This window comes from Metopolophium dirhodum, chromosome 2 (assembly GCF_019925205.1).
Source record: "Metopolophium dirhodum isolate CAU chromosome 2, ASM1992520v1, whole genome shotgun sequence".
NCBI lineage: Eukaryota > Metazoa > Arthropoda > Insecta > Hemiptera > Aphididae > Metopolophium > Metopolophium dirhodum.
The window spans coordinates 11,899,710-11,919,711 of NC_083561.1; positions in this window are offsets into that span (position 1 = coordinate 11,899,710).

Here is a 20,002-nt window from a genome sequence, read left to right on the forward strand (position 1 = left end):
ATAAACATTAAACAAAATTAAAAGGTGTGTTTGGTTTTAAAATGTATATAAGTACCTATACTTAAAATAAAATTACATTTTGTTAATTGATTTAAGTTCTTTCTTTCTTTCAAAAAAATGCCTATCAACTATCGAATGTCAATATTTATAGGTTGTAATTTGCATTAAATAATATCTACAGTGTACACTCAAACTTTAAGTACTTAGGTACATACGTATACTTGTCCTGAAGGCAAAAATAATTTAAAATGTATTTTAATTTGCAATTATATTTTCCTTATACTGTTATCAACTTTTAATATTCTATTCATATTAATGTATTATGGAACATATTAAAATAACTTTATAAAATGTCGGCACATCTACAACAGAATAACACAGAGAATACCCCCTAACGACGTATATTTATATTCATGAACAACTTTTATCTATAAGCTCAGATATGCTCAACATATCTACTAATCTATGAAAACATTAATTAATATTGAAGATTTTAACTCGCAGGGTATCAATTAATTTAACGTGTCAACTTAATATTTTCGCATTTATTTCAATATTTTTCATGTTATTTTATTATGATTATGAAATATCAATAGTTATAATAACGTATAATTTTCACAGCAGTAAACAGTAATTATTATTGTCTTTAATAACTACCTATAAAAAAAGGTCAATGAAGTTATTTCCTCACCACTCTTATCGTGTATAAACAACTTAACAGTTTAAAATTTACAAGGTACTTTCACTGCACCCCTCGTCATTGATTTACTCTAGGCCCGAAAATGTTTAACAGCCATACGTGCAATAATTTTATGGCATATTGTAAAACTTATACTAAACGTATTTATTTAAACTTATACTTTAAAATATATTCCCATTTTATTAGGATATTAGTAATTAAACAATGCTATAAAATTATAAATTCATACAACACATTTTAAATCATTATGCTTATAATATGAATACGTTCATATTATATATCAAATTTTCAACATTTCTCTGATCACATTTAACAGATTTGTGAAGAAGTAGTTCTATAATAAATATTTGCCAATGATACTTTTTTTTATTAGTTTGAAATTAAGGAAGGTAGTATCAGTAGTATCACTTCAACTACTAAACTATATAATTCAACTATTGTGTTAAATTTTGCATTAATAAATTCATACAAAAAACTAAATATTTTAGAGAACAATATAAAATTTTTTTTTTCATCGTTCAAACCAAGATTAATTATTTATTTTAAAACAATATAAACACAATAACTATAGTTATCAACACCTATAATATATTCTTGCCGATAAAGATTTATCATGAATATTTTCAACGAAGATCACATAATATGATTTAATCATACCTATAGTTTATATATCTATATAATATATGATTTGTTGATCATTACATTAATCAACTATACCTGTTTAATAGAGATCATTATATTTAAACACGATTCAAATAACGATATAATAATAATATTATTAAATTGAAACATATATAATATAAGTATAGGGTATAATTTATAATAATATTTAACACTAGTTGATCCCGCGCACTCCGTTGCCCGTAAAAAATAACAACTCTTAAACAAATTGTGATTGTTCAACTCTTTTGGGGTGTAACTCGTTGCAGTAAGTGCAACTCAGCCACCTTTGTTGGCAATGTGTGAAAATTCGATTTGATGCATCATGCATGCTTATACCTAAACCAATAAAATAATAAATACTAATTTCTACTAATTATTTCTCCTATAACCAATAGCAACCTTTTATAAACAACAATTTCCAACGTAAATCTCAAAATTCCTGTTTGAGCACCTCCTCGGGTTTAACTTACCTGGTCAAATTGTGAATCTAAACCATCCAGGGAACCACTCAAACACTCACAAAATATTTCTTCAAATTCAGCCCAGCTGTTCTCAATTGATTAATTACCTACTATACATATTTCACACCAATTTTATAGATATGGAGAGATTATATAAAAATGATATATAATACGATACAAATTCAAAAGCTACTAATAAATTGCATTATTTCCACTTAACCATACCATGGACTTTGAACCAAAGTTAATTATTTAGAATATCTACCTTCATATGTCGTATCTATACGTTAAGTAAACAAAATACGAATACCTATATATATTTTTTTATTTTTTTTTTTGACTTAACGCTAAACAGTTTTCAGTAATTATAATATTATGTATTTATGTATGAACTAATCATTATCAGAAACTTATATATTGTGTTTTTAAAACTAAGACATTTGAGTAGGTAACGAAAAAAATAATATAAGCGTATATATTGTAGTGGTTAACTTATTAGATCTTCATATGTCTAATGATAAGTTTAAGAATATAATTCAATTTTTAATAAATTAATAATTCCAATACTATGATAGTTTAGAGATTACCTATATTAAAAACGAATTGTACGATATTGTACGAATTGTTTTCCGATATTTTATCATAATTAACAATATTAATTTAGTTCGTGATCGGATTATTACACGTTTCAAACTACATAGTTTGAACTAAATGTCAAACTTAGACTTCAAATACCTAAATTAAAAATTAAATTAGAAAAATATTTTACATTATACCTACGTATGGTATATTTAAATAGATTGTCGAATTTTACTTCTCGGACAATATTCATATCTACACGCCGATAAAACACACACAAAAGAAAAAAGGTCAGGTTGCAGGTAGCTTTAAACCCAACGGCCGCCGTGCTATATATAGGTTTACAATTTACACGTTTATTTTAATTATTCATAATAACTAATTATTTATTCACTTTATCGGACTAAATGTATGCCCATGACACTTCCCATGAATGTAGCTTTCTATTGGTAAAAGAATTTTTGAAATCGGTCAAGTATAGTTTTTGAGTTATTTCGTTACAAACCAACAAATCTTTTCTCTTTATATAATAGTATAGAGTATGGATAATAACAAATGTATGATTGAAATAACTCAATATTCTAGGGCTGACGGTATTGAAAATAATTTTCGGTATAACGGTGTTGATTTCAATACCGGTTTGACACGGTATACCGAAAAACCGAAATGTTTCGGTATACCGAAATAATAAATAAAATCTAACTAGTATCGATATTTTTTACTTTTATTGTTTCACATTGTAAACTTTATTATATACTATAATATATAATATTGCCATCGATACTAGAAAACAGCACTAAAACCGTTCATTCGGATTTTACGGTATACCGTTTACCAAAATAATTTTAAAATACCGGTATACCGAAAATACCGTCAGCCCTACAATATTCAGACAGGCTAAATATAAATTAGTATAGGTACGTTGTACGTTCGGTAGGTGGTGTCTAATCAAATATAGTAAATTCAAATTAAAACATTTTAAAGAAAATGTGTGACGTAAATTACCATCACACGTGTAGTTCTGTAAAACAAAGTCTACGTCGTGATATTCACTCAATTCACAATTGTACCTTCATTAAACTAACATCTTTACTGTTTAAAGGAAATTACTTTTACTGTGATTAATGAACATGTGATTTCATTTTTAATTCCAAGAGAGATTCTATTTATTACGTTTTATGTAAATTCAATAAATGTAACTTCTTAAGTACGATATATCATGGTGTTGGATATTAAAACAATCATAAATAGTCTTACATAAAAAAATATTTTTCTTTTTAATAGTTCAATTTAAGAACTCTAATAATAGTTGGATTATATATTTTTTTTGTTTATTAAACATGATTTTTATTTGCTACATATGCGAGAGCTACAAAAATAACAAATATTGATCTTTTTAACATTCAATAAAATACAATTTATTTAACTTATAAACAAGATAGTAACATGCATGCGCAAGAACAGTGAGAGTAATATAAGAAAATAATATAATATATCGACATATCCAATAAACATGTATACGATTAATATTAAATTCATTATTTTGGTTCCTTACCAAACTATTTAGCGTATACAATAATATATGTTATTAATCAAAATTAAGTTATGACAAATAAATTATTAAAAGTTGTTTTAAAGCTTAAAATATACTGATCATATAAGTAAACATTATTTACCGATATGTTTTTAAGTATTATTAAATTAATATAATATAATATTTAATAACTGGCATAACTAAAAGTCTTTAATTAAATGTTATGTAAATAATAAATATAGTAAAGATAAATAATTAAGTCTAAAAAAATATCAGTTAAAGTATGGATTATGCACATATTATTTGTTGTTCAGTGGATTCAATTATAATAAATAAAAAAAAATAATACAAATTGATTAATATAAAATTTAAAAATTAAAAATATTAACTTTTTTTCTTTTTTAACGAAATATGTATGATGTTTCTGACGTTTTCTTGTTCAAAACTATTCATTTATCGATTAGAAATAATTAATTTGCAGGTTTCATTAAATAGCAAATATATTTTTATGCAAATATAGGTACTTATGCATATTTTGATTATTTCAACTTACTCATAATGGTGAAACTTTATAATTGAAAAATTAAAAATAAATAAATATACTGACGTTTACTGAGGAGTTTCTTAACCATAAATGGTACTTCATATACTTCTTATTATTTTCTAATTTGATTGGAAATTATTCAAACGTGAATACTCTCAGACTGTTTCCATTAAATTATTTTTTAAAATTGTAAAAAATTACTGTAACCATTCCTCATATGTTCAATTGTACCGATAGTGTTAAAATCATGAGTAACTAGTGATATGAATTAGGAAACTATACACTCAGGACACTGGACTCTATATTTTGATTAGTTGTGGCATAATATATTAATAATTTATTCAATATTTAAATTGATTGTAGGTATATATTTATTGTTTTGACGACTATTAATTCATTGATTTATAATCAATTATTTTAAAGTGTGAATTTTTTCAATTTAGTATTAAAGATATACTTAAAAATAATTTATTATTCTGGTGAAATATATTATATAATTTACTAATTTTTTGACCATTTTTTATTTATTATATCGTCTTAAATAGTTAGGTATGTAACATATAAAATATAAAATCAATATTTTCCTGCATAACAAAAAATCAGGGTTATAATTTGAGTTTTTAAACTTTATTGTATCAATTAAAAAATCACTGATTTTTAGTTGCAAATATTCGATGGCACAGTGTTTGGTGTATCGGAATAAAAAACTTCAAATTTGCTTTTAAAATTTTTCTATCAAAGAATTTAAATCAACAAAAAAGTGTAAAAAGTGATGTTGTAAAATAAATTATGGGTTAAACTTGGTCAATTAGTTATGAATTTATGAATATGGTGAAAAACTTAGTGATCAATTAATTACATTAAGATTATAAATACTAGAGAACTATAGTTGCATTATTTTTATTATAGGAACTAAATAATACTCAACTAAGTTATATTATTATCAAATGATAAATAAAATAATAATATTAGTATTAGAATTCAATTAGAGATGTAATCAATTTAACTTGGTTTCTATAACTAAACTATACTTATTCGAGGTATATATATATATATATATATATATAAGTCAATATAAAAAACAAGACATAAAATACAACCCTTATTTCTGTTGTGTTGTAAATTAAATTTTAAGTGAAAATAATAAAACTGTTTTTTGTTATTTTTTTTTATAACTAGATAGTGTCTTCTATAATATTATAGTTTGTATAAAAAATGTTTATATGCTCAAATCATTTATCGCTAGATTATGCATTCTTGTTTATATTATATCTAATGGTACAGCCAGTGTAATGATATATCTGGCTAATATATAGATTAGTTACCAGTTAGTAAAATACCATTATATACAAGACATATGTAGCTGCTTTTACATTGTTAATAATTGTGTGAAAAATAATATTTTTATTCTATTCTAATTACTAAAGTTTTAAATTATATTATTTAGCGTTATTAGTCGTATTCCATATAATAGTAAATATTGTTTTAGTTTTCTACATCGATTTGTACCAAATAATTTTTAATATGCCTAGAAAGTTATTTTCCATGTTTATTATTTTGATTTAAAAATCTAAAAATTGTGCATTTTTAAATGTTTTGATTTTCATTAAATGATTGTAACATAGTTATACAACTGGGTTATATGAAATAATTTTAAAATGTTGAAAGTATATATCAAAGACGTGTCCCGGTCGGATTTGGCCTTGCCATCGGTGTAAGACGTGACTTCCTGATAGATATTGGTAAACACCAAAGAGATAATATTCATGTAAAATCAAGCTAACGGGCCACTAATAATTTGTACACCCATTGCCCTTGTGAGAAGAATGGACGAGGGGGAAATCTTCAAACGACGATTGGTAAAAAAAATAAAAAATCAATTGGCTGGCCTTAATAACTAGACCAATATTGGTAAAGCCGATCAAACTTTACGGAGATGCGTCTTGATATCTACTGTCAATGTTTAAACACGAATAAGTTTTGTTTATATAATATAAAAATATATTTTGAGAGAATATAAATTAAAAACGATCCAATATAAACGCATTTAAAACAAACAAATACCACATTGTGTACTTATACTGTCAGTTATATATTATATTATTACATACCTGCCTACATTATATTCTAGTAAAATAATTCTTAAGTATTTTATTTGTTATTCTGTACAACATAAATTGACAATTGTACGTCTTGCTAATGATAATAATATAGTGGATTTGAAATAAAACTGAATGTGTAAAAAATATCCTAAAGCTCATTTATGTTTTTTGTAATATTAAAATAAATATAACCATTGTGTTATTAAAATGGTTGTGTTGTGAACACACAGATTTGCTTTAAATACAGTTATTTATTATTACAGTACACTGCAGTTTTTTGTTATTAATATTTCACCCAAAAATAATTGAACAACTGAATATATAAAATGTGTACGTGACATCAAACGGAAATCTATTTTGTTGACATTATAGAAAGTGTTTATTAACTCAGATCGGTATAAAAAGACAGAACAACCAAATATTGTCATTTCATTCGTAATTGGTTTTGTTGTAATAAATCATCATACTATAAAATATAAATTTAATTTCTTTCGATACGTATATATATATATATGTATTATAGGTATATTAAATAAGCTTAATAAGCCATGTACAATATGAAATTAATTGTGTTTTATTTAATCGTTGTCATGTCCATTGCCATTATTCGAGTAAGTATTATTAATTCCTATAATAATTCTATTAATTTTATTAACAAAATAAGTTTATAATTTGTTTTATTAGGCATGCAATGTGCCTGTTTCTGTAACAAACAGTTGTTGTGGCTGTGGCTGTGAATGTGACAATAATTGTGGATTTGGAGGTTTTGGCGGATGGGGTGGATTGGGTAGATTAGGAAGCATATTCGGATAATCAACGTAGGTATTTTTTATTTAAAAAATAAACTCACTAAAACACAGTGAAGTAGGTATACCTACTTACCCGAAAAATTATTTTGTCAAATAAATGATGTAATAATATATTGGTTCTTTAACACATACATTGTGTTATATTATCATTATTATTTAGTGTATTTTAGGTGTTGTAAGATAATAATATCTGAATGATAAAAAATTATTATGTACCGACTATTTTTATATAACATTTTATTTTTAAAGAATTAATTTAATAAAGATTATACATAATTATTATCTGCATTATTATTATAAACATTATTCTCTGCCCGCTCAGCGTACACTTTTATAGTTATACACTTATACCAGTTATACCTATACATATATTTATTACACGTAATAGTGTATGTATTTAACCCAAATGTTTAAACATTTTTGTTCTAACACTCTCGATAAAGGTACTTGTAAATAATTATCTTTGATATGTATAAATGATAAAATATAAATAAAAAGGTGGATACCGCTCTCCTGTACGCCTGTACAGTAGGTTACAAGTAGCCAATTATAGGTATATAATATTGTTGTATACGAACAACAATTCTGAGTAGAGACGGTCGTCAGTCAGCCTATATTATAAAAATATTTTTAAATTTCAATAAAATAACTAAGATCGTTTTTCTACGTTTAAATATCTAATTTCGTCCAAATTTTTACTTAAGTTGATATATACTTTTTGGTGACCCTATGAACTTATGAGATACCTTGTTTTAAATTTCCGATGCTTAGCAATAAAAACGGAAAATGTTATACATTTATTATTACTACAAAATGTCAAAATATAGTTTTCACATTTTTAGATTTTGATGAATTTAATTCTGACTATTATTATGGCAACTTATGAGAAACTTTGCAATTGAAAATTGAAAATGTCTATAAATAACTCAAAAGGAGTCAAAATATTTTGAAAATTTTATCATTTATAGACAATTATAAAATAAACATTTGGTGAAAATTTCAGGTATTTTCAGTTATTTGTTTTTGAATTACCATAAAATAAGAAAATTGATTGATGAGAATTCGTTAATTTACGACTAAAAACCCAATGCGGAAAAATTTAAATTTCAAATGTTCAAAAAAAATTAGTTCGACTCTCCATTAAATTTTTTTTGTTGTTGAAGGTAGGAACATTCATGAGGAAACTTATAATCAATTTTAAAATATCAGATATAAATAACAATTTTTTTATGGATTTCTAACTAAAAATAATTTGTACATTTTCGTGATTTTAACAAATGTTGTCAACATTCTAACTTCAGACGCTCATAAAAAATTATTGTGAATTTACTCTGAATTTATGTTTGAATTCCCAGTAACAACAACTTATAAAGATATTTTTTTATCGACAATAATTTAAAAAAACTAGTAAATATCAAAAAAAAACGTCGAAATATTTGGAAATTGTAATGATATATATCAGGGCTTAAATATATAATAAATATATCGTTTTTACGTTTTCGGATATTTAAACGTTATACAATTTTAATGTTTATCGTTATTGTATTTTTAAATGTTATTTGATTTTTTCGGTTTTTCGTTTTTATATTTTTAATCATTATTTTAATTTTTGTTTTCTGTTGAACTTTTTTTTTGTAAACTATATTGGTATTTATATTTTTAATCATTATTTTAATTTTTGTTTTCTGTTGAACTTTTTTTTTGTAAACTATATTGGTATTTTTGGTAGGGATAGGTAATTAAGGGTAATTAACCACACTTTTACGTAAGAACTATCAAATTAGTAGAATTGGTTGTCCAGGATAGGTTATTTTCAGTCATGCTATGGTTTTTAGTAAGTAGCTATTACTGGCAAGTCAGTGTTAGTCTAGGTGTCAAATATTGCTTAAATGTTATGGCATGAATGAAAGATGAAATAATAGATTTTCTTAAGAAAAAAATATTTATAGCAATAATACAACTTGAAATGGCATATAAATTTTAATTTTATATAAGTATTTAGTAGGTAGGTAGGTACACCAAACCACCCACTTGCAGTTTTTTATCTTATTGAAATTTGAATTACAGAAATAAACTAATATTCTATTAAATTCAATATTTATAAATCAAATAGGGATAAAGTATTTCAAAAATATAAATTACTGTTAACATAGATTTGCCAACTTTAAATTGTTCATAGTTATAACTTATAAGATTCATACTTATATAGACTAAAATAATTAAAAACAATAGTAATGTTAAGTTCAACTTAAAAAAAGCACAAAACGTTATTTTAAATTTTTATGTTACGTTTATTGTTTATTTTAGATTCTGAACGAAGCGATGAATGTATTGATTTTATAATGATGTGTGTTTTTTTTTATTTTTTAAATTTTCTAAATTTTTTTATTTTTGTGTCAGTAATCACCTTTTAGGACAGTAAAAATGTTTGAATTTTCTGCAACAGAAACTTTTCTGATAGGAAAGTGAATCTAGTTGGTACTTTGGGAGGTTAAAAGTAAACATATCCCTAGTAATTTTCAAAAGCGACGTGAAAAACAAAAGTAAAATTAAGGAAAAACGGGAATTTTTACGCAAAATCTGTTTTCGAGAACATCGATTTTGGTTTTTGGTGTAACTCTAGAACAAATGAACGTATATACATGACATTTTCACTGGTTGTTTATTTTTACATTTTCTATACACGATAAAATTTTAAAAATATTTTGATTTGTTTTGAACTGTTTAGGAACATTTTCAGTTTCCAATTTTATAAGTATTTTTTTCAATGGATGTCAATAAAACTTTATTTGTTGGTTAAAAAAGCTTGAAAATGTAATACAAGGCTCCTACTATATTGTTACAATGATATTTGAAAAATAATAAAAATCCTTACTCACAGTTTTTATTTATAAGCATTTAAAGTTCAAATCTTGACAGAATACGAAAAAATCACAAAAATTATCAAATTATTTTGAGTTGAGAGATCATAAAAATTTATCTTTTTAAATCTAAGGTTTGAAAATGTAATACAAGATTATCCATAAGTTTGTCAACCTTTATCAAAAGAAAAAATGTCTACAAGAAATTCAAATTAAATTTTTATGAGCGTTTGAAATTTATATTTTTACAACATTTGATATTCCCTCGATTTCTCATGTAACGATTTTCTTATTTTGTTCTAATTAAAAAACGTATGACTGTAAATACTTGAAAATTTTACTGAATGTTTATATTAGCATTTTCTAATTAAAAAAATTAAATTAAAATTTTGAAAATAATTTGACTTGTTTCGAGCTGTTTACGGACATTGTCAGTTTTCAATTTTTTTAGTTTTTTTTTCTATAAATATCAATACAATTTTATTTGTTGGGTAAAAAAGCGTGAAAATTTAATGCAAGGCGCCTGATATATTGTTACAATAAAAGTTTAAAAATATTAAAAATACAAAGGTTCAATTTATTTTTATAAGCATTTAAAGTTCAATTATTATAAAATGTTCAGCTTTTATAGCTAAGGATTGAAAATTTAAAACAAGGTTCCACGTAAATAGATAAATATATAAATTACTTTATTCACATTAATATCATCAAACTTACTTAGTCATATCATAGGTTGACTGACCGTTTTCGTACAGAATCGTTTTTCTTATACAATGATATTATATCGTTGAATTAAAATTTAACACCATCCTTTTTAGTGACCGACTTGTAACCTACTGTACAGCAGAGCGACATCCACGTACCCTCCTATTTTTAATCATTATAATTATGTTTAATGATATTAGATTATTTTCATTTTTCGTTAATTGATTCCGTTTATTTTTTTTCATTATTTTCAGTTATAACGTTTTGAAGCCCTGGTATATAATATAGTCATATAGGAAATGGTAAATTTGAGTTACATAAATAAAAACTAAATCTATTTTGTCGAAAACTGGTATTGCGTAAAAATCCCCGTTTTTCCTAACTTTTTTTTTTGTTTTTCCAGACTCTTTTGAAATCTGTGAATTTTCCAATATGACCTCTCAAAAGTACCAACTTAGATTCACTAGATCTGAAAAAATGCTGACGTTGAAAATCAAAGTATCAATTCTAACAAAAAGAATGTTTCAGACAGAACAAAAACCACATTATTGTAAAATAAATAAATTCATCGCTCCGCTAAGAATCTAAAAAGCCAATAGATACCTACTATAAAATGTAATTTATTAATATTTTCGTTAAACATAAATAATATAATAAATTAACTTTTAATAAGATTTAGAAATTATAAAGAGTTATGACAATCAAACGGGTACCTACCAACTAATATCGAAAAGAATGATACAGATATTGAGTGTTGGCAGTGGACATTTGTTACTTTTCGATCAGTTTGGCAAAATGGTAAGCATTATAATATAGTTATTACATTATATGGTAGGTAATAACAATAATAATTGTTACTATAGCATCAGCATGCATTATTATAAATTTATGATAAATAAATATTCATCCTAAAATCATTCTAAACTTCAAAGCAAAACAAGGCTTATCCAAGATTCCATAAGACCTTAGAAGCAATGAGTTTATCTTCTACAAAAATGAATAAAATGCTCAAGCACTTTAGTACTTGATAGTATGTAATATTAATAGCATTTTATTTTATTTCCTTTGTAGAAATAATTTAGTTATAGTCTCTTATACAATATTAAATAGGTATTTGAAAGAAAACGCCCATAGGTCTTTATCAAACGTAAACAATTTTCTTCCGTAAATTTATTGTTCATGAAAAATTTAAATAATAGTAATAACTAATAGGTCTAATAGGTAGATATCAAATAATTCAACTTTATTTTTTTAGAAGTCAACTGGAGAGTGTAAAGTAGTGAAAATGATAATAATGAATTGTATTATTTTAAGGTACATTTCGTGGGTCTAGAATGAAAAGGTTCTAAATCATTTTCCAGGAGAGCAATTTTTAGGTTTGAGTTCAAATGTCTTACTCCGTTAACAAAATATTTTAAAAATTTAAGTTCTAAAGCATGCAGAAACTTGTATAGTTTAATTCACAACGTTTTAATAATAATTTGGTGTAGGTATTGGTTAATATAGAAATTAATAAAATATAAATTATAAAATGTTTAGTATGAAAACGTTCTATAATATTAGAATATTTAGAACTTTTTCTTCCTAAAATAAAAAATAATATATTTAATTAGAACTTTTTCAATCTCATTTATTATTTTTATTATTGTTAGCTGAAACCTTTTCAGAATAATGCTTTCTCATTGCTACCAATATTCTATCATGAAGCAATGTAAATTGTAATAATTATGAAACATCGAAATCTATATCTCGATCGTAAAATTCTGTTGAATATGAATAAATGTAACAATTATTAGGCTATAACACTTATTGGTAGTGATTAATTAAATAAGAACCTTTTCATACTAACGTATTGTTAATAATTTGGTTCCATTAACCGAGCGTATTCAATTTGATTAAATTGTGTTTATAATTCAATTTTTGGCGATTTAGAACCTTTTAGTTTTAAAAAAATTGTCAATAATGATCGTATAATCATAAATGTTAGCTTAAAAGATGCACCTCTGCATTCTAAAACCATTTTAGTTAAAAGTGACTTTTGAAAAAAATGCGATTTAGAACCTTTTCATTCTAGACCCACGATTTGGTACTAATAATTAAACATTTTACTTGGAATTGTAAGTAAACGTAAAGAATAATATAACTTGTTTCTTATCGAGTGAGTCTCGATTTATTTTAATATTATGACTTACGATTTATGAATAACTTAAATAATGTTTTAGAAATGTCAGATAGGTGACTTGTCAAACGTTGTAAGCGTAAGAAATATGAGTTAGTGGACTTTTTCCAAACGAAGAATACGTTATTAGCATTGAAATTGGCAAAAATAAATTCAATTTTTCATTGAACATTCCGTACACTGGATATATTTTTTGTTGGTTACGTGTATGTTTTGGGTTCCTTTAAAAAATACTAATTTCGTGAGAATTAATTGACTATATCGTGTCTAAAACGTGTCATACAAAATATATTGAGTAAAATACATATATCGTACAGGCGATCAAAACGTGTCATAATCAGATACACCGTGTCAATGAACGTAAACAATATGCAATAAACGAACCACTCAACTAAATAACTACAATAAAATATACATTGTCAAATGTGGCTATAAGTTGATCACTAAACATTTTTACTAAGTATATAAATAAATACCTATAGCTGGTACCTATACCGTAGTACTAGTTCTATAGTATCACCAATTAGATTAAATATCATTATATTAATATGGTAAAATCATATTAAAAATATCAATAATTCAATCACTCGCTTGAGTCGCTTCATTATCTACAATAAACTATATTGCGATAGATAATTTTATTCCCAACCAACAATCAAATCAAATCAATAATTTGTCTATAGTTTTTACATTGAAAATGTCAGGAAAATAGTTTTAACATGATTATGTTTATGAGCTGGGTACAGATATTTTTATTTATTTTGAAACCAATTTTGCGTAACGCTTAGTATATCTGCAGTTATCGCTTATCACCATAGAAACGAATAAAACATAAAAATTGTCTAATTCCCACTAGATATACATATTGCATAATAATATATACAATTCATGGTTACTTAATAATACATATTATTTATGATTCATAAATTTTCTCCGAAGTCGAAAATATCGGGTAGCATGCTACGTTTGTCATTTCCAGAATTTTTGAAATGTATAACCTTCTCTTATATTGAATTGATAAAAAGTTTTATGTGATTTTATTTAAGAAAAATATGGCAGAATGACAGATTTTATAATATTCATTATTTTTAAAAGTTGATTTTTTTAAATATAATATAAAATAATTTTTATTACAGACCTAACCCAATCCATGTTTAAAACCGTTATCATTTTATTGCACACGTGAGTTTTTATGTCTCAAGTTCGAAACTCACAAATTTACTAATGAGTAATAATGATGATAGGAAATCACCATAGTCACATAAACACACTGCGTAATGCACGCCATGCTAGACACGCTCGCTAGCTCGCTCGTCTCGATCATGACTTAAAAACGCATATTATCCAACGTACTGATTTATATATATTAGTGATACCTAATAATTCTAAAAAAGTAAAATAAGAATAAAGTTATGTCCAACTTAAAGTAATAAATATAATTATCACTTCAAAGCTTAGTACAGATACAATCAAACGAACGGTCACACAACTCTACCATAAAATATTTTCGCATTTTTAAAATTGGCACCGTCAAATACGTCAGCTTGGACTGTAAAAATGGTGTTGTATATTAGAATTCTGTGTCTAATTTTTAATGACAGTTCTTTGTGAACGTGTAGTGGAATTTCGATTATAAATTAAGTTTGTTTTGCTATATGCATTGTACAATTATTAACCACTGAAGTACTTATAGATTATACTAGGCACCTAGCTATTGAAAATAAAAAAAAAATTATATTTTATTATATTTAAACATCGGTATTTTTATGCATACGTATTTAGTACTTACCATCAGACATTTAAGATTTAATCAAGTAATTATATTATCCATTGTTATAGATTTTTAGTAAAATATAAACAATGGGTATCATATGAGCCTGTCGTTAAAATTATCAAATTGTCATAACGCCATTAATGTCTATAATTGTATGATTATTTTAGAAATTTCAAGGCATAGTTCTATACCTATATGTACAATATGTGCTTATTAGTATGTGTTTAATAAATAGTATTATTTTTATTAGCTTCTATCAACCAATATTTATAAGTATTGGTTAAATTATTATGTATTTTCATATTTCGTAAAAAAATTGTTTTATATTTTGACTGACTAGTTTACGAGAATTAAAATAGAAACTTATAACAAACTACGGTTTTAAATATTTATGGTAGGTACTTATAGTTAATAATGTGTTTAAAAATATGAAAATTAAGAAAAACCGCTGTCAATTGCTATTACAACAGTTTATTTTTACAAACATTTAATCATTCCACAAATAAAATATGATGCAATGTTGCCTGCATTTAAAGCGAACCTGATAAAATAGTATTTAACTAGGTAACTAAACAAGTTCTCAATACTATAAAAGCCATTAAAAGTTTAATTAAATGTTATTATTATCTGTGTTCATTCGTGAATAATTTTTAATCGCAGATTACTTTTTTTTAAATAAAAACAAAACTATTAAAAAAAATTATAAGATGTTTGTTTGTATGGATTTTGTATTCTTTCGTTTTATTTAGCAAATTGTTTTTTTTAATTTTTTTAATAAAATGTAGGTATACATTGGTTTATTATTTAACTAAAAAAAAATGGGCACATGCATTAACATGCGTCCAAAAACATAAATAGTCTAAAAGCGTTATTTACCAGACACCTTGAAATGTGCCCAATTCATAATATCTTTGATTGATATATTAATATATCTTTACATCTAAGAAATATAGTTTTTAAATAATTATAATTATAATTTAATGCAGAGCCTTACCAATCCCAATAAAATAGTATTACTTTATATAGATTTTTTTGCGTAAGTAACAATGTTAAACCTTAGAATAAATCAAATTTCATATATCAATTTGTTATAGCCCTTTGAAGTTCAAGAATAGATTTCTATTTTTTTCTAAAACTTTCACCTTTGTACTGTAGATTACCTGCTGTGGATGGAGAATATTTTTAAAATCTAAACTACCTATAAGTAAGTATACTTCTGTTTCTCTTTTTATTCTGATTCTGAGCAGAGCGATGAATGTATTGATTTAATAATGAAGTGTGTTTTTTTGTGTCCGTCATCACCTTTTGGAGTATATATTTTATATTCTATTATATTATATCTTTTTTCTTTTCTATTAAGAAAGTGAATTTAGTTGTACTTTTCTTATTTATTGGGAAAAATTAAAAATAATAAGAGAAAAATGGGAAATTTTACTCAAAACCATTTTCAACAAAATGAATTTTCTTATTTGGTGGTAATTAAAAAGCAAATAACCGTGATACTTGAAATTTTCATTAAATGTTAATTTTAGAATTGTGTGTGGGTATGGTTTTAAAAATATTTTAAGCTATTTATAGTCAATATTGACATTTTCAATTTATTTAAATTTTTTTCTATAAACCTCGATAAAAAATTTTAATCCGCCAATAACCTTGAAAATTTAATACAAGATTCCTCGTAAGTAGTTCTCATTAAAACCAAAACATCTGTTGAATATTTAAAAACAAATTTTTATACACATTTAAATTTACAACTTTCATGAAATTACATATTATTTAAACGAAGAAGAACGATCTTCGTAATTTTGTTGTAATTACAAATATCATTCGTGTGGTCTAAAAACTGTTACGTATACCAGCTATTATATATTATATTATACACTATGACAAATTTAGATAAATTGTATGTAATTGCCTGTTTATATAATTATATCACGAACACATTCATATGGTTCTACGGTAAGTCAGTATTGACTCAAAAGTTAATAATAATAATATAAGATATAAATATAGTAAAACTTCCATACAACCTTCTAATTAACAATATTTTCTGTTAAACGAAATATTTTTGAGAACCAAACCCAAGTAGAACCACATTTATTTAATTCTATATTTAACGAAATTTTCTATAATACGAATTTTTGTTGGTGCCCGCCCAAGAGACTTCATAATATAGAAGTTTGAATGTCTGCTGTTATAATGATTAAATATTAACAATATGATAAATGCAATATTTTTAGTAAAAATTAATTAAACTTACCTTATTGCTAATAGTAAGATAAATTAGTAGTACCAAGCAATATAAATTTATCATAACATATACTTGTAGTGCCTAATATACGAGTACATGCTGGCAGACCATATCGCTCAGAATTGTTTTTCGTATGCAATATTTTATCATATTCAATTCAAATTGAACACAGACGTTACACTATTTCAGTGAGTTGCTCAATGACGAGGTACACTCGAAACTATTACTGTACATCAGAGTTAATTCCATTAGCTAATGTCCCCTTTTTTGCCCATAAATCACTTATAATTTGTTCACCTGTTTCAGTTTAAGATAATTTATTGTATGCAAGTTCTTATTTCAAGAAATTCATATTGTTTTTTAATGGTATACACTATACAGTATTCACTCTTCCATAACTCGTCTTTTATTCATACTAACAGGCTTTTGTTTCAACCTATAATTCCATGGTGATAGCGTAATAAGCATTAAGCAGAATCGATAAAACCGTATTTTTTATTAATATAATATACCAAGCATAATGAATGAAAAACTTTATTTTAAACATAATATATATATATATATATTGGCAACAAGTAAACAATATTATACCTGTTATTATTATTATATTAAATTGATAATAACGTTCCGAGATACCTGCAACAAGTTGCGTATTATAATACATATAGTATATAGTACTAGCGTACTACAGTGAGACTAAAACTGACAACAAACACAAATCGTTTTACTATTAACGTCAAATAAAAATAAAAACACTCGAGTAGAGTATTATACCATAATGTACTTTTGTCGTATGACCTCGTGTATACACTATACAGAATACCTGGCAATACATGATATTATATCTACCTATACATTATACGTGTATAATAGGGGGCATAAAAAAACATACAACTCACTCATCCGTGATACGTGTAAAAAGCGCAATAAAAGCTATCAATCTATGCGGGGTATACAAATGTATAAACACATTATGTGTTGTGTGTACACGGTGTATACTTAAAGTGTAACCATATATTAAATTCGCGTTTTATCGAAATCGCGTCAAGGCAAAAAAAAAAACCGTTCTAAACACACATACCTATCTATCTGTATATGCGATATAAATATTATAATATTTTACTATATAATATGGCTGGAGGAATAAACGTCGCGGGTGGTGAAATAATAAATACATTAAATCCAATACGTATATAGGTATCGTTATATCAGAAGAGTAATAGTATATATATCTGGCTGTCTATACCTACGAAACATTACGCGGGCGACTCTAAAAAACGACGATGTCTGCAACAGTATATAGTGAATAATGACATCACGTAGTACCCACTACCCAGTGAATGTTGTGTCCGCGCATAATAATAATAAAAATATTATATTTTATTAACGTATACAATTGTAATAATCTGAAGGATATGGTACGAAAGACAGACACCGGTGGTCTGTGGCACCAGATTTTCAGTCGAGTCGTTCGTAGTTTTTCATTTTCAATAATTTTAATATACATAGTACTAGTACATATAATATAACAATTCAATGTCAACTCAATTAGATTGACAAAAACATATTTTTCATATCTTCAGTTAAAATTTAAAGGTATACTAACAATTAATGTACAAATCGTAAAATAAAAGGAGCACTATATTGGTACACTGATACTGAAATTCAAATTTTTAGAGATGTTATAGTGCTGTAATTATTTAATTGTAAACGATTTACCTACATTTTAGCAATTTTTCTTTATTGGTAAATTATTTTTTAGCCGAAAAACTTTTGTGTGGCCCCTCTAATCAAATAATCAAAAACACCTACCCCGAATTGTAAAGAAATATTTTTTATCAACTGATAATAAATACAATAGTTATAACTTATTAGTTACTATACTGATCATATTTTCTATTTTCTCGACACTGTAAATAAATACAAATGTTTTGACTTTTGAACATAAAAAAAAATAAAGGAAATACTGTGTTAATTTTGATAGTTTAATTTAAATTATTTACTCATGGTATTATGAATAGTTATGAATAGTATTCATAATATGTACTGATATAGAACAATAGATTCATTTTTAGTTCTTTATTGTTATTATTGAAAATAACCAAATTTGTCAAGACGTATACAACAATAAATAAGTGGAAAAGAGGGTGTCACTCTGCTGTACAGAAGGTTACAAGTGGGTCACTGTAATGGATGGTGTTAAATTTGAATTCAATGATATAATATCATTGTATAAGAAAAACGAATCTGTGCGAAAACGGTCAGTCAACCTATGATATTACTAAGTAAGTTTGATGATATTAATGTGAATAAAGTAATTTATATATTTATCTATTTACGTGGAATCTTGTTTTAAATTTTCAATCCTTAGCTATAAAAATTGAACATTTTATAAATTTTTGACTACAAAATAATTATTAAATTTTAAATTTAATAAATGTTGTCAAAATTCGAACTTTAAATGCTTACATAAAAAAAATTGTGCCTATGTATTTTTAATATTTTTCAACTGCTATTGTAACAGTATATTAGGAGCCTTGCATTAAATTTTGACGCTTTTTTACCCAACAAATAAAAATGTATTGATAATTATAGCCAAAAAAACTAAAAAAATTTATAACTGACAATGTCCGTAAACAGCTCAAAAAGAGTCAAAATATTTTCAAAATTGTATGGTGTATAGAAAATAAAAATATAAACATTCAGTGAAATTTTCATGTATCTACAATTATTTGTTTTTGAATAACAATAAAATAACAAAACCGCTACACGAGAAATCGAGTGAATATCTAATGTTGTAAAAATTTGAATTTCAAACGCTCATAAAAATTTAATTTGAC